We start from the raw sequence: 13757 nt of genomic DNA, 5'->3' as shown, positions 1-13757 counted from the left end.
TTCATGGAGGAGAATCCTTGGCTGTCTCTCCTAATCCACCATCTTTATTACAGGAGGATTTTTCCCAATGGCAGCAGGTTGGAAATGGAAGTCAATGATCCATTGACTTATGCCAAATATAAAAGAAAGAAGAACCAGAGGAATTACATATTCAAAGCTGAATAGAGAAGAAAGTAAATCAGAAGCAAACAAAGTGCAAACGAAAAACTTATGGACAGATTTCAATGAGGTAGAAGAGAAAGTCTAGTGGCAGAATGGAGTGACATAACTCATGTCTGATATTTCAGAAGTGGGGTAGGTAAGGGTGAGGACAAGATCCAGGGAATGGTCCTAGGATGGGATCCTGAAATAAAATGGAGGTAAGGGGACTAGAGTTAGAGACTTGAGGCTAGGGGGATGAATGGCTCATCACTGACGATTTTATCATCACCCGAGATTGGAGGGGGGCTTGGGTCAGAGGAAGAATGTTCTCTTGCAAACAAAGACTTCAGCAAATGTCAATGTATGACCGTGAGAATAGCTGATGATAAGAGATGTGAGAGGAACAGCTGAATGGACTTCTGAGGGAGAGGAATAGGAGAAATGAAGGAGGGAGATTCAAATGTGACACTCCACAGGTAGGATTTGAATAACAGACTCACTTTTTCTATCAAGTTATTTGGAACATTTAAATTTTGGGACTCTTTATATAAACATCTACATTTCTGGGTTATTTCAAAAATCAGAACTATTATCAACAATTCATATGTCTTCCAATATGTCAACTCATCCCCACTTTTTGCTACATGAGGACAAATCAGAGGCATTATCAAATGTGAACTCACATTCTGACATGCTAATCACCATCTCCTTCTCTATAATTACTAATAAATAATTTATTTGTTAAAACAAATCTAAACCAACCACTGAAAAAACCAATCACGCAAATAAAAAACTTGTCTTAAATTGGGAAGGGAAGGAGAAAAGGAGTAAAGGAAAATTAAAAAAAAAAAAAGAAAGGACATACTCTAACAATGAAGATGAGAAGCTTATGTTCCATCCAATCTCAAGAAGTCATAAAAATCATAGAAGAACACAATATGCACCAGGTTTATAAGCATTATCTCGTTTAATTCTCAAAATCACCTATGAAATACAGTAATTTCTCTGCTTTGCAAATTAAAACATTAAGTCTCAGAAAGGATCATTGACCTGCTCAAGGACATATGCTAATGAGAAACAGGCTTTTTCTTCACACCCAGAACTTGCTGGCTCCAAGATGTGTATCTTTTCCTTAGGTTATAATTTCTTCCAGAATCATGAGAGAAGTGTATAGGTAGAAACTGAAAAAAAAAAAAAAAAAAAAAAAAAAAAACGAAAGCTGACCAGGACAAATCCCTGATGTCTATAGAGAAAAAGTCAATGGTATGATTCCCCGAAACAGAAAAAAAAAAGGGGCGGGGAGAGGAGTGGCCAAGAGGGAGCCATGAGCTCTTTAATTCCCAATGCCTTTAAAGATTATCTTCACTACCAAGTCTTATTTCCTAACTCCTAAATTCCCTCAACATTTGACATTTAATTGCTTCCTAAGCTCAAGGGCTCTTCCTCCCTGGCTCCAGGGATTCATCATAGATTGGACTCCAAAGGGATATGAGACTATTTACAAAACTACAAGCAGAAAACTGTTCACTTGTGCTAACTCCTTGGAAGTCAGATAAGGCAGCCATCTGATATGCAGCATTCATATCATACATAATGAATGAAAAGAAGTAGTCCTTGGTGAGAGAACCCAAGCCTAAGGAAAAGAAACATTTGGAATGGAGAGCCCACAACTCCATAGAAGAAACTGAATATAAAACATGAGGGTGGGGGTTGGGGAGATAGAACAAATTTTTTTTTTCCTTTCCTAGAGTCAATCATAACCCTTTTGACCACGTACTTGCTCAGAACATATCCTCACTTTTCTCAATTTTTACTTTTTACACTCATTCTAGAAACCTGGGTTGCAGGTATTGTTGGAAGTTAACAAACTTAAATGCTTTATTCTCATTTATATAATTCCACAGTCAGTCCTTTCTTGCCTTCATTCTGTAAAATACCACACAGAATTCACTCATTTATTTATTTACAATTCTTCATTAATCATTAATTCAGCATCTATCATTTGCAAATTGTTAGTGTTCAAAAATTTGTTGGATATGATCCCTGACCTGGAAAAGAATACATTATTATAACATGGAGAAAATAATAATCTTTGTGAGGAGAAGATATGAAAAATCATTTTCCTTGTTTTCTTATTCTCTTTCACCATTTTCTAAAATGCATTTCCGAAGATATTTCCTTCAGTCCTTTGTCCTTAGTTGGCCCTCTTTCTTCTAGTGATTTCACTCAGGCTTAAAACATCAACTATCATCTCCATACCTTTAACTTGCCAAATTACTGAGCATGTAGCTCCCTATAGCAGATGTTATAATAATGAACCGTGAGGAGGCAGGGCAAGATGGCGGACTGGTGAGCTGTATGTTTTAGTTACTCCTCCAGGAAAGTAGGTAGAAAGCCAGGAACTGCGTGGACTGGACACCACAGAGCAATCTGACTATGGGCATACTTCATACAACACTCATGAAAGCGTGGAACTGCTGAGATCAGCGAAATCTGTAAGCTTTTCTGGCCTGGGTACCCGCACCCCTCCCTACCAGGCTCAGTTCCGTGGGAGGAGGGGCTGTCAGCTCCAGGAAGGAGAAGGGACAACTGCAGTGGCAGCCCTTATCAGAAACTCATTCTACTGATCCAAACTCCAACCATAGATAGACTGTGACAAGACACCAGAGAATCTGAGAGCAGCCAGCCCAGCAGAGAGGAGACAGGCATAGAAAAAAACAACACGAAAAACTCCAAAATAAAAGCGGAGGATTTTTGGAGTTCTGCTGAACATCGAAAGGGGAAGGGCAGAGCTCAGGCCCTGAGGCTCATATGCAAATCCCAAAGAAAAGCTGATCTCTCTGCCCTGTGGACCTTTCCTTAATGGCCCTAATTGCTTTGTCTCTCAGCATTTCAATAACCCATTAGATCTCTGAGGAGGGCCCTTTTTTTTAATCCTTTTTTCTTTTTCTAAAACAACTACTCTAAGAAGCCCAACACAGAAAGCTTCAAAGACTTGCAATTTGGGCAAGTCAAGACAAGGGCAGAACTAAGAGAGCTCTGAGACAAAAGGCAATAATCCAGTGGCTGAGAAAAGTCACTAAACACCACAACTTCCCAAGAAAAGGCGGGTGTCTGCTCACAGCCATCATCCTGGTGGACAGGAAACACTCCTGCCCGTCGCCAGCCCCATAGCCCAGACCTGCCCCAGACAACCCAGTGGGACGGAAGTGCTTCAAATAACAGGCACACACCACAAAACTGGGTGTGGACATTAGCCTTCCCTGCAACCTCAGCTGATTGTCCCAGAGTTGGGAAGGTGGAGCAGTGTGAATTAACAAAGCCCCATTCAGCCATCATTTCAGCAGACTGGGAGCCTCCCTACACAGCCCAGCAGCCCAGAACTGCCCTGGGGGGACGGCACTCACCTGTGACATAGCACAGTCATCACTGAACAGAGGACCCGGGGTGCACAGCCTGGAAGAGGGGCCCACTTGCAAGTCTCAGGAGCCATACGCCAATACCAAGGACTTGTGGGTCAGTGGCAGAGACAAACTGTGGCAGGACTGAACTGAAGGATTAGACTATTGCAGCAGCTTTAAAACTCTAGGATCACCAGGGAGATTTAATTGTTAGAGCCACCCCCCCTCCCTGACTGCCCAGAAACACGCCCCATATACAGGGCAGGCAACACCAACTACACACGCAAGCTTGGTACACCAATTGGACCCCACAAGACTCACTCCCCCACTCACCAAAAAGGCTAAGCAGGGGAGAACTGGCTTGTGGAGAACAGGTGGCTCGTGGACGCCACCTGCTGGTCAGTTAGGGAAAGTGTACTCCACGAAGCTGTAGATCTGATAAATTAGAGATAAGGACTTCAATTGGTCTACAAATCCTAAAAGAACCCTATCAAGTTCAGCAAATGCCAAGAGGCCAAAAACAACAGAAAATTATAAAGCATATGAAAAAAACAGACGATATGGATAACCCAAGCCCAAGCACCCAAATCAAAAGATCAGAAGAGACACAGCTCCTAGAACAGCTACTCAAGAACTAAAGATGAACAATGAGACCATAGTACGGGATACAAAGGAGATCAAGAAGACCCTAGAAGAGCATAAAGAAGACATTGCAAGACTAAACAAAAAAATGGATGATCTTATGGAAATTAAAGAAACTGTTGACCAAATTAAAAAGATTCTGGACACTCATAGTACAAGACTAGAGGAAGTTGAATAACGAATCACTGACCTCGAAGATGACAGAATGGAAAATGAAAGCATAAAAGAAAGAATGGGGAAAAAAATGAAAAAATCGAAACGGACCTCAGGGATATGATAGATAATATGAAACGTCCAAATATAAGACTCATTGGTGTTCCAGAAGGGGAAGAAAAGGGTAAACGTCTAGCAAGAATATTTAAAGAAATTGTTGGGGAAAACTTCCCAAATCTTCTAAACAACATAAATACACAAATCATAAATGCTCAGCGAACTCCAAATAGAATAAATCCAAATAAACCCACTCCGAGACATACTCTGATCACACTGTCAAACTCAGAAGAGAAGGAGCAAGTTCTGAAAGCAGCAAGAGAAAAGCAATTCACCACATACAAAGGAAACAGCATAAGACTAAGTAGTGACTACTCAGCAGCCACCATGGAGGCGAGAAGGCAGTGGCATGATATATTTAAAATTCTGAGTGAGAAAAAATTCCAGCCAAGAATACTTTATCCAGCAAAGCTCTCCTTCAAATTTGAGGGAGAGCTTAAATTTTTCACAGACAAACAAATGCTGAGAGAATTTGCTAACAAGAGACCTGCCCTACTGGAGATACTCAACGGAGCCCTACAGACAGAGAAACAAAGAAAGGACAGAGAGACTTGGAGAAAGGTTCAGTACTAAAGAGATTCGGTATGGGTACAATAAAGGATATTAATAGACAGAGGGGAAAAATATGACAAACATAAACCAAAGGATAAGATGGCTGATTCAAGAAATGGCTTCACGGTTATAACGTTGAATGTAAATGGATTAAACTCCCCAATTAAAAGATATAGATTCACAGAATGGATCAAAAAAAATGAACCATCAATATGTTGCATACAAGAGACTCATCTTAGACACAGGGACACAAAGAAACTGAAAGGGAAAGGATGGAAAAAAATATTTCATGCAAGCTACAGCCAAAAGAAAGCAGGTGTAGCAATATTAATCTCAGATAAAATAGACTTTAAATGCAGGAATGTTTTGAGAGACAAAGAAGGCCACTACATACTAATAAAAGGGGCAATTCAGCAAGAAGAAATAACAATCGTAAATGTCTATGCACCCAATCAAGGTGCCACAAAATACATGAGAGAAACACTGGCAAAACTAAAGGAAGCAATGGATGTTTCCACAATAATTGTGGGAGACTTCAACACATCACTCTCTCCTATAGATAGATCAACCAGACCGAAGACCAATAAGGAAATTGAAAACCTAAACAATCTGATAAATGAATTAGATTTAACAGACATATACAGGACATTACATCCCAAATCACCAGGATACACATACTTTTCTAGTGCTCATGGAACTTTCTCCAGAATAGATCATATGCTGGGACATAAAACAAGCCTCAATAAATTTAAAAAGATTGAAATTATTCAAAGCACATTCTCTGACCACAATGGAATACAATTAGAAGTCAATAACCATCAGAGACTTAGAAAATTCACAAATACCTGGAGGTTAAACAACACACTCCTAAACAATCAGTGGGTTAAAGAAGAAATAGCAAGAGAAATTGCTAAATATATAGAGACGAATGAAAATGAGAACACAACACACCAAAACCTATGGGATGCAGCAAAAGCAGTGCTAAGGGGGAAATTTATAGCCCTATACACATATACTAAAAAGGAAGAAAGAGCCAAAATCAAAGAACTAATGGATCAACTGAAGAAGCTAGAAAATGAACAGCAAACCAATCCTAAACCAAGTAGAAGAAAACAAACAACAAGGATTAAAGCCGAAATAAATGACATAGAGAACAAAAAAACAATAGAGAGGATAAATATCACCAAAAGTTGGTTCTTTGAGAAGATCAACAAGATTGACAAGCCCCTAGCTAGACTGACAAAATCAAAAAGAGAGAAGACCCATATCAACAAAATAATGAATGAAAAAGGTGACATAACTGCAGATCCTGAAGAAATTAAAAAAATTATAAGAGGATACTATGAACAACTGTATGGCAACAAACTGGATAATGTAGAGGAAATGGACAATTTCCTGGAAACATATGAACAACCTAGACTGACCAGAGAAGAAATAGAAGACCTCAACCAACCCATCACAAGCAAAGAGATCCAATCAGTCATCAAAAATCTTGCCACAAATAAATGCCCAGGGCCAGATGGCTTCACGGGAATTCTACCAAACTTTCCAGAAAGAACTGACACCAATCTTACTCAAACTAATTCAAAACATTGAAGAAAATGGAACACTACCTAACTCATTTTATGAAGCGAACATCAATCTAATACCAAAACCAGGCAAAGATGCTACAAAAAAGGAAAACTACCAGCCAATCTCCCTAATGAATATAGAGGCAAAAATCCTCAACAAAATACTTGCAAATCGAATCCAAAGACACATTAAAAAAATCATACACCATGACCAAGTGGGGTTCATTCCAGGCATGCAAGGATGGTTCAACATAAGAAAATCAATCAATGTATTACAACACATTAACAAGTCAAAAGGGAAAAATCAATTGATCATCTCAATAGATGCTGAAAAAGCATTTGACAAAATCCAACATCCCTTTTTGATAAAAACACTTCAAAAGGTAGGAATTGAAGGAAACTTCCTCAACATGATAAAGAGCATATATGAAAAACCCACAGCCAGCATAGTACTCAATGGTGAGAGACTGAAAGCCTTCCCTCTAAGATCAGGAACAAGACAAGGATGCCCGCTGTCACCACTGTTATTCAACATTGTGCTGGAAGTGCTAGCCAGGGCAATCCGGCAAGACAAAGAAATAAAAGGCATCCAAATTGGAAAAGAAGAAGTAAAACTGTCATTGTTTGCAGATGACATGATCTTATATCTAGAAAACCCTGAGAAATCGACGATACAGCTACTAGAGCTAATAAACAAATTTAGCAAAGTAGCGGGATACAAGATTAATGCACATAAGTCAGTAATGTTTCTATATGCTAGAAATGAACAAACTGAAGAGACACTCAAGAAAAAGATACCATTTTCAATAGCAACTAAAAAAATCAAGTACCTAGGAATAAACTTAACCAAAGATGTAAAAGACCTATACAAAGAAAACTACATAACTCTACTAAAAGAAATAGAAGGGGACCTTAAAAGATGGAAAAATATTTCATGTTCATGGATAGGAAGACTAAATGTCATTAAGATGTCAATTCTACCCAAACTCATGTACAGATTCAATGCAATCGCAATCAAAATTCCAACAACCTACTTTGCCGACTTGGAAAAGCTAGTTATCAAATTTATTTGGAAAGGGAAGATGCCTCGAATTGCTAAAGACACTCTAAAAAGAAAAACAAAGTGGGAGGACTTACACTCCCTGACTTTGAAGCTTATTATAAAGCCAGAGTTGCCAAAACAGCATGGTACTGGCACAAAGATAGACATATAGATCAATGGAATCGAATTGAGAATTCAGAGATAGACCTTCAGATCTATGGCCGACTGATCTTTGATAAGGCCCCCAAAGTCACTGAACTGAGCCATAATGGTCTTTTCAACAAATGGGGCTGGGAGAGTTGGATATCCATATCCAAAAGAATGAAAGAGGACCCCTACCTCACCCCCTACACAAAAATTAACTCAAAATGGACCAAAGATCTCAATATAAAAGAAAGTACCATAAAACTCCTAGAAGATAATGTAGGAAAACACCTTCAAGACCTTGTATTAAGCGGCCACTTCCTAGACTTTACACCCAAAGCACAAGCAACAAAAGAGAAAATAGATAAATGGGAACTCCTCAAGCTTAGAATTTTCTGCACCCCAAAGGAATTTCTCAAAAAGGTAAAGAGGCAGCCAACTCAATGGGAAAAAATTTTTGGAAACCATGTATCTGACAAAAGACTGATATCTTGCATATATAAAGAAATCCTACAACTCAATGACAATAGTACAGACAGCCCAATTATAAAATGGGCAAAAGATATGAAAAGACAGTTCTCTGAAGAGGAAATACAAATGGCCAAGAAACACATGAAAAAATGTTCAGCTTCACTAGCTATTAGAGAGATGCAAATTAAGACCACAATGAGATACCATCTCACACCGATTAGAATGGCTGCCATTAAACAAACAGGAAACTACAAATGCTGGAGGGGATATGGAGAAATTGGAACTCTTATTCATTGTTGGTGGGACTGTATAATGGTTCAGCCACTCTGGAAGTCACTCTGGCAGTTCTTTAGAAAACTAGAAATAAAGTTACCATTCGATCCAGCGATCGCACTTCTCGGTATATACCCGCAAGATCGGAAAGCAGTGACACGAACAGATATCTGCACGCCAATGTTCATAGCAGCATTATTCACAATTGCCAAGAGATGGAAACAACCCAAATGTCCTTCAACAGATGAGTGGATAAAGAAAATGTGGTATATACACACGATGGAATACTACGCAGCAGTAAGAAGGAATGATCTCGTGAAACATATGACAACATGGATGAACCTTGAAGACATAATGCTGAGCGAAATAAGCCAGGCACAAAAAGAGAAATATTATATGCTACCACTAATGTGAACTTTGAAAAATGTAAAACAAATGGTTTATAAGGTAGAATGTAGGGGAACTAGCAATAGAGAGCAATTAAGGAAGGGGGAACAATAATCCAAGAAGAACAGATAAGCTATTTAACGTTCTGGGGATGCCCAGGAATGACTATGGTCTGTTAATTTCTGATGGATATAGTAGGAACAAGTTCACAGAAATGTTGCTATATTAGGTAACTTTCTTAGGGTAAAGTAGGAACATGTTGGAAGTTAAGCAGTTATCTTAGGTTAGTTGTCTTTTTCTTACTCCCTTGTTATGGTCTCTTTGAAATGTTCTTTTATTGTATGTTTGTTTTCTTTTTAACTTTTTTTTCATACAGTTGATTTAAAAAAGAAGGGAAAGTTAAGAAAAAAAAAGAAAAACAAGGAAAAAAAAAGATGTATTGCCCCCTTGAGGAGCCTGTGGAGAATGCAAGGGTATTCGCCTACCCCACCTCAATGGTTGCTAACATGACCACAGACATAGGGGACTGGTGGTTTGATGGGTTGAGCCCTCTACCATAGGTTTTACCCTTGGGAAGACGGTTGCTGTAAAGGAGAGGCTAGGCCTCCCTATGGTTGTGCCTAAGAGCCTCCTCCCGAATGCCTCTTTGTTGCTCAGATGTGGCCCTCTCTCTCTGGCTAAGCCAACTTGGCAGGTGAAATCACTGCCCTCCCCCCTACGTGGGATCAGACACCCAGGGGAGTGAATCTCCCTGGCAACATGGAATATGACTCCCGGGGAGGAATGTAGACCCGGCATCGTGGGATGGAGAACATCTTCTTGACCAAAAGGGGGATGTGAAAGGAAATGAAATAAGCTTCAGTGGCAGAGAGATTCCAAAAGGAGCCGAGAGGTCACTCTGGTGGGCACTCTTATGCACACTTTAGACAACCCTTTTTTAGGTTCCAAAGAATTGGGGTAGCTGGTGGTGGATACCTGAAACTATCAAACTACAACCCAGAACCCATGAATCTCAAAGACAGTTGTATAAAAATGTAGCTTATGAGGGGTGACAATGGGATTGGGAAAGCCATAAGGACCACACTCCACTTTGTCTAGTTTATGGATGGATGAGTAGAAAAATAGGGGAAGGAAACAAACAGACAAAGGTACCCAGTGTTCTTTTTTACTTCAATTGCTCTTTTTCACTCTAATTATTATTCTTGTTATTTTTGTGTGCGTGCTAAGGAAGGTGTCAGGGATTGATTTAGGTGATGAATGTACAACTATGTAACGGTACTGTGAACAATCGAAAGTGCAATTTGTTTTGTATGACTGCGTGTTATGTGAATATATCTCAATAAAATGATTAAAAAAAATAATGAACCGTTATAAAGAATCTTACTATGTCTCAATATCTTTCATAAACAACATCATATTTAATCTTTACAGCAATTCTGAGGTAAATATTATCTCTGTTGAATCTAAACCAAACATTTATTGGGTACTCATTATTTAGGAATCAGAATTATAAGAACATCCCACATTTTCAAAGACTGTAACTATAGTGGTGGATGGCCAAGTACAGATTGTGGGACACAAATGAGGGGCATATAGGCAAGGAGATTATTGAGTGGCTTGCCAAGAACTTGGTAGTTTTATGCTGGTTGTCCTGTCTTGATTATAATAATGTCCCCTGACTACTCTCAAAGGTGTCCTAGTTGGAATGATTAATTTTAACTAATTAGGGCTGAGGCTCCTGTAGCAGAAAATGCTTTCTGCTACTGTACAGGTGAGAATAAAAGGTACTTTCCCAGAATCAATCCACTAAAACTTGGGACTTTAATCCTCTAAAACAAGTTGTTTCTCATATGCCATGTTGGCTCTTTCCTAGACAAATATTTGAGTTTGAATTGACTATTTGAGTCTTCAAGGAGAGCTGTATCCATTTCTATTCTGTGTGCAACCCTAATTTACTATTTTAATTATCATTCTCATTTCCATGTGTATCATTATACCTAAAAACATGCATAGCTATAGCTCTAGAAATAGTGAAGAAGGAGGTTAGAGGTGTAAAATTGAAAAAAACAACAATAAATTCAAAAGAGCAAACAATCACCCTGAAGAAAATCCCAGTCTGAGATTGTATATTCATTATATATTTCTTATTACTTTTCTTTGATTTCAGTTTTTATGAAAGAAAATAATGCCCATACTGTTTTGGAACCAACAGAAACGTGACTTGTGTTTCACCTGGTGTGTCACCAACACCATGAAAACATGCAGAGAAAGCTGCAGAGTAACAATATTCTAGTTCCACTGCACATGTGTGAATTCTGAAAAGGAATCTCGTGGATCAGGCTGCCAGGTTGGTCTATTTTAGGGCATATAGTTGTAATAATTGGTTGTTGAGATTAATTAGATTATATTTACCGGTTTGGTATTGAGATCTTTGTTCTCTTGGCCAATCCAGCACTTCACCATGTAAATATTTCATTTTGCTTCATATCCAAGAACATTACTCAAGGTAACCCTCCAGATACGAAGCAAAAATTTCCTTTATCAGCCCCTTTGGTAGAATATCATCATCATGTTTAGGTTGATGTATTCTTCTTGGGTGCATGATGATTGCCACACAACCTCCCCCCCCATATTCATATTCTCACGACTTCTCTCTCTACCCAGATCACCCCTTTAAGAACATGAGGAATCACACGGAGATCAAAGAGTTCATCCTGCTGGGAATACCTCAGACAGAGGGACTGGAGACTCTGCTCTTTCTCATCTTCTCATTCATCTACCTCTTCATCCTGTTGGGCAACTCCCTCATCCTCATAGCCATTTATTCCTCTTCCACCCTCCACACCCCCATGTATTTCTTCCTAGGAATCCTATCCATTTCTGACATATTGTTCCCCTCTGTCACCTGTCCCAAGATGCTATTCTGCCTCTCTGGCCAGAGCCAAGCCATCTCTTATAAGGGATGTGCTGCACAGCTCTTCTTCTATCATTTTCTTGGTTCCACTGAAGGCTGCCTCTATTCTGTGATGGCTTGTGATCGCTTTGTTGCCATCTGTCACCCACTGAGGTACACGCTCATCATGAAACCCAGAGTCTGTGTGGGCTTGGTCATAAGGACCTGGCTGCTGGGTTGTCTTCACGCCACCACGCTGACCTCCTTTACGTTCCAGTTAACTTACTGTGGCTCCAATCACGTGAACTACTACTTCTGTGACATTCCTGCGTCTTACCCCTGGCTTGTACTGACAGTTCACTGGCCCAGAAGGTGGGTTCCACGAATGTTAGCCTTCTGGCTTTAATGCTGTTGCTCAGTATTTGTGTCTTCTACACTGGCATTGGGATTGCCATTTTGAGAATCCATTCAGCAGAGGGTCGGCAGAAAGCTTTCTCCACCTGCAGTGCCCACCTCACCACCATACTCTGTGCCTACGGACCTGTAATCATCATCTACCTGCAGCCCACACCCAACCCCTTGCTTGGTGCCGTGGTGCAAATACTAAATAATCTGGTCTCGCCCATGCTGAACTCATTAATCTATTCCTTGCAGAACAAGGAAGTGAAGAGGTCCCTGAAAAGGGTGTTCCACAATGTAATAATTACTCTCCTGGGATAAATTATGGGTTTAAAAGTTAATGCTTGAAATATTATATCTTACAATCATACTACAATGTCTCCTCTTTAAAATACGAAGCAAAAAAAAAAAAAAAGAGAGAATTCTTTCTCTTACATTTTTATATTTTATTTTCCTAATAAAAATTCTTTGTTTCTGTGTCCCTGTAATCCCTGTTATTCCATAAAGACCTCTATAACTAATATTATTTTTGGTGCCTCACTCCTGTGTAAGGTATCCAAGCAGCAGACCAAGCAACTGAAGACAGATATCTTATCCTTGTAATGGGCATCCAATGATGCCTGGTTGAGAACAGTGAAGTTTTGTGGCAGAGCAAGGAGCAGCCTTCAATAGGCTCTCTCTAGGCTGAATCACCCTTCTTTTCATTTTTTGGCTCCACTTAGAAGTCCTTTTCTGCCATAAAGATTCAGTTCCTACATGCTGCTGAAATTAGAATTAACATTTACATACCATGAGATTTCTTCCACTCACTGTGATAAACCTTTGACACATGTCATCTTTTTTTTTTTTTTTTTTTTGACTTGGGAAAGTATCTTTTTATTTTTATTTTTGCTTTTTAGTTTTTAAATTCAATTTTATTGAGATATATTCATGTACCATACAATCATCCATGGTGTACGATCAAATGTTCACAGTACCTTCATATAGTTGTGCCTTCATCACCCCAATCCATTTTTGAACATTTTCTTTAAAATCTTAACTATAGTTTTTTTTTTTTACATTTTATTTTGAAATAAATTCAAAGTTATAGGAACAGTTGCAAAAACAATACAAACCCCATGCACAGAACTCCAGCATTCCCTGATCCCCCCAATACCCCGATCCACTAACTTTAACATGTTGTCAGACCGCTATTTCTTTCCCTCTCTCCCTCCCTCCCTTCCTCTGTCTCTCCCTAGCTATCATCCATCATCTATTGCTCTGTCTTCCGAACATATAAGAGCTAGCTGCACACATCGTTGAACAAACACTATAATTCACATACACAATTCCCATGAACAAGAACATTCTTTTATGCAATCCTATTAAGCACAGCTAAGAAGTACAAGAGATTCAACAATGATACAAAGCTTACATTTTTTTTTTTTTTTTTTTGAAGATGAATGAGCACTTTTATTATTATTCTTTTGATGCTAGGATATCTACACTCTGGAAATGCAGGGATTTATACAGAGCATTCCTAGTTGCCACTTTTCTACTGAAACACCAAAATACTGTTTTTCCCGTTGGGT

At 39.1% G+C, this 13757-nt stretch overlaps 1 protein-coding gene and 1 pseudogene across 5 annotated transcripts in view; one reads left to right on the top strand and one right to left on the bottom strand.

Moving 5' to 3' along the window:
- Positions 1-13757, bottom strand: part of LOC119538661 (von Willebrand factor A domain-containing protein 5A-like) — a 141685-nt gene that overhangs the window by 73985 nt on the left and 53943 nt on the right. The gene's annotated exons all lie outside the window — the stretch shown is intronic.
- On the top strand, positions 1630-12507 carry LOC119535888 (annotated as a pseudogene).

This window comes from Choloepus didactylus, chromosome 6 (genome assembly GCF_015220235.1).
Source record: "Choloepus didactylus isolate mChoDid1 chromosome 6, mChoDid1.pri, whole genome shotgun sequence".
Classification (NCBI taxonomy): Eukaryota; Metazoa; Chordata; class Mammalia; order Pilosa; family Megalonychidae; genus Choloepus; species Choloepus didactylus.
Note: the sequence above shows the minus strand (reverse complement) of the source record. Positions and strands in the feature narration are given on the sequence as shown.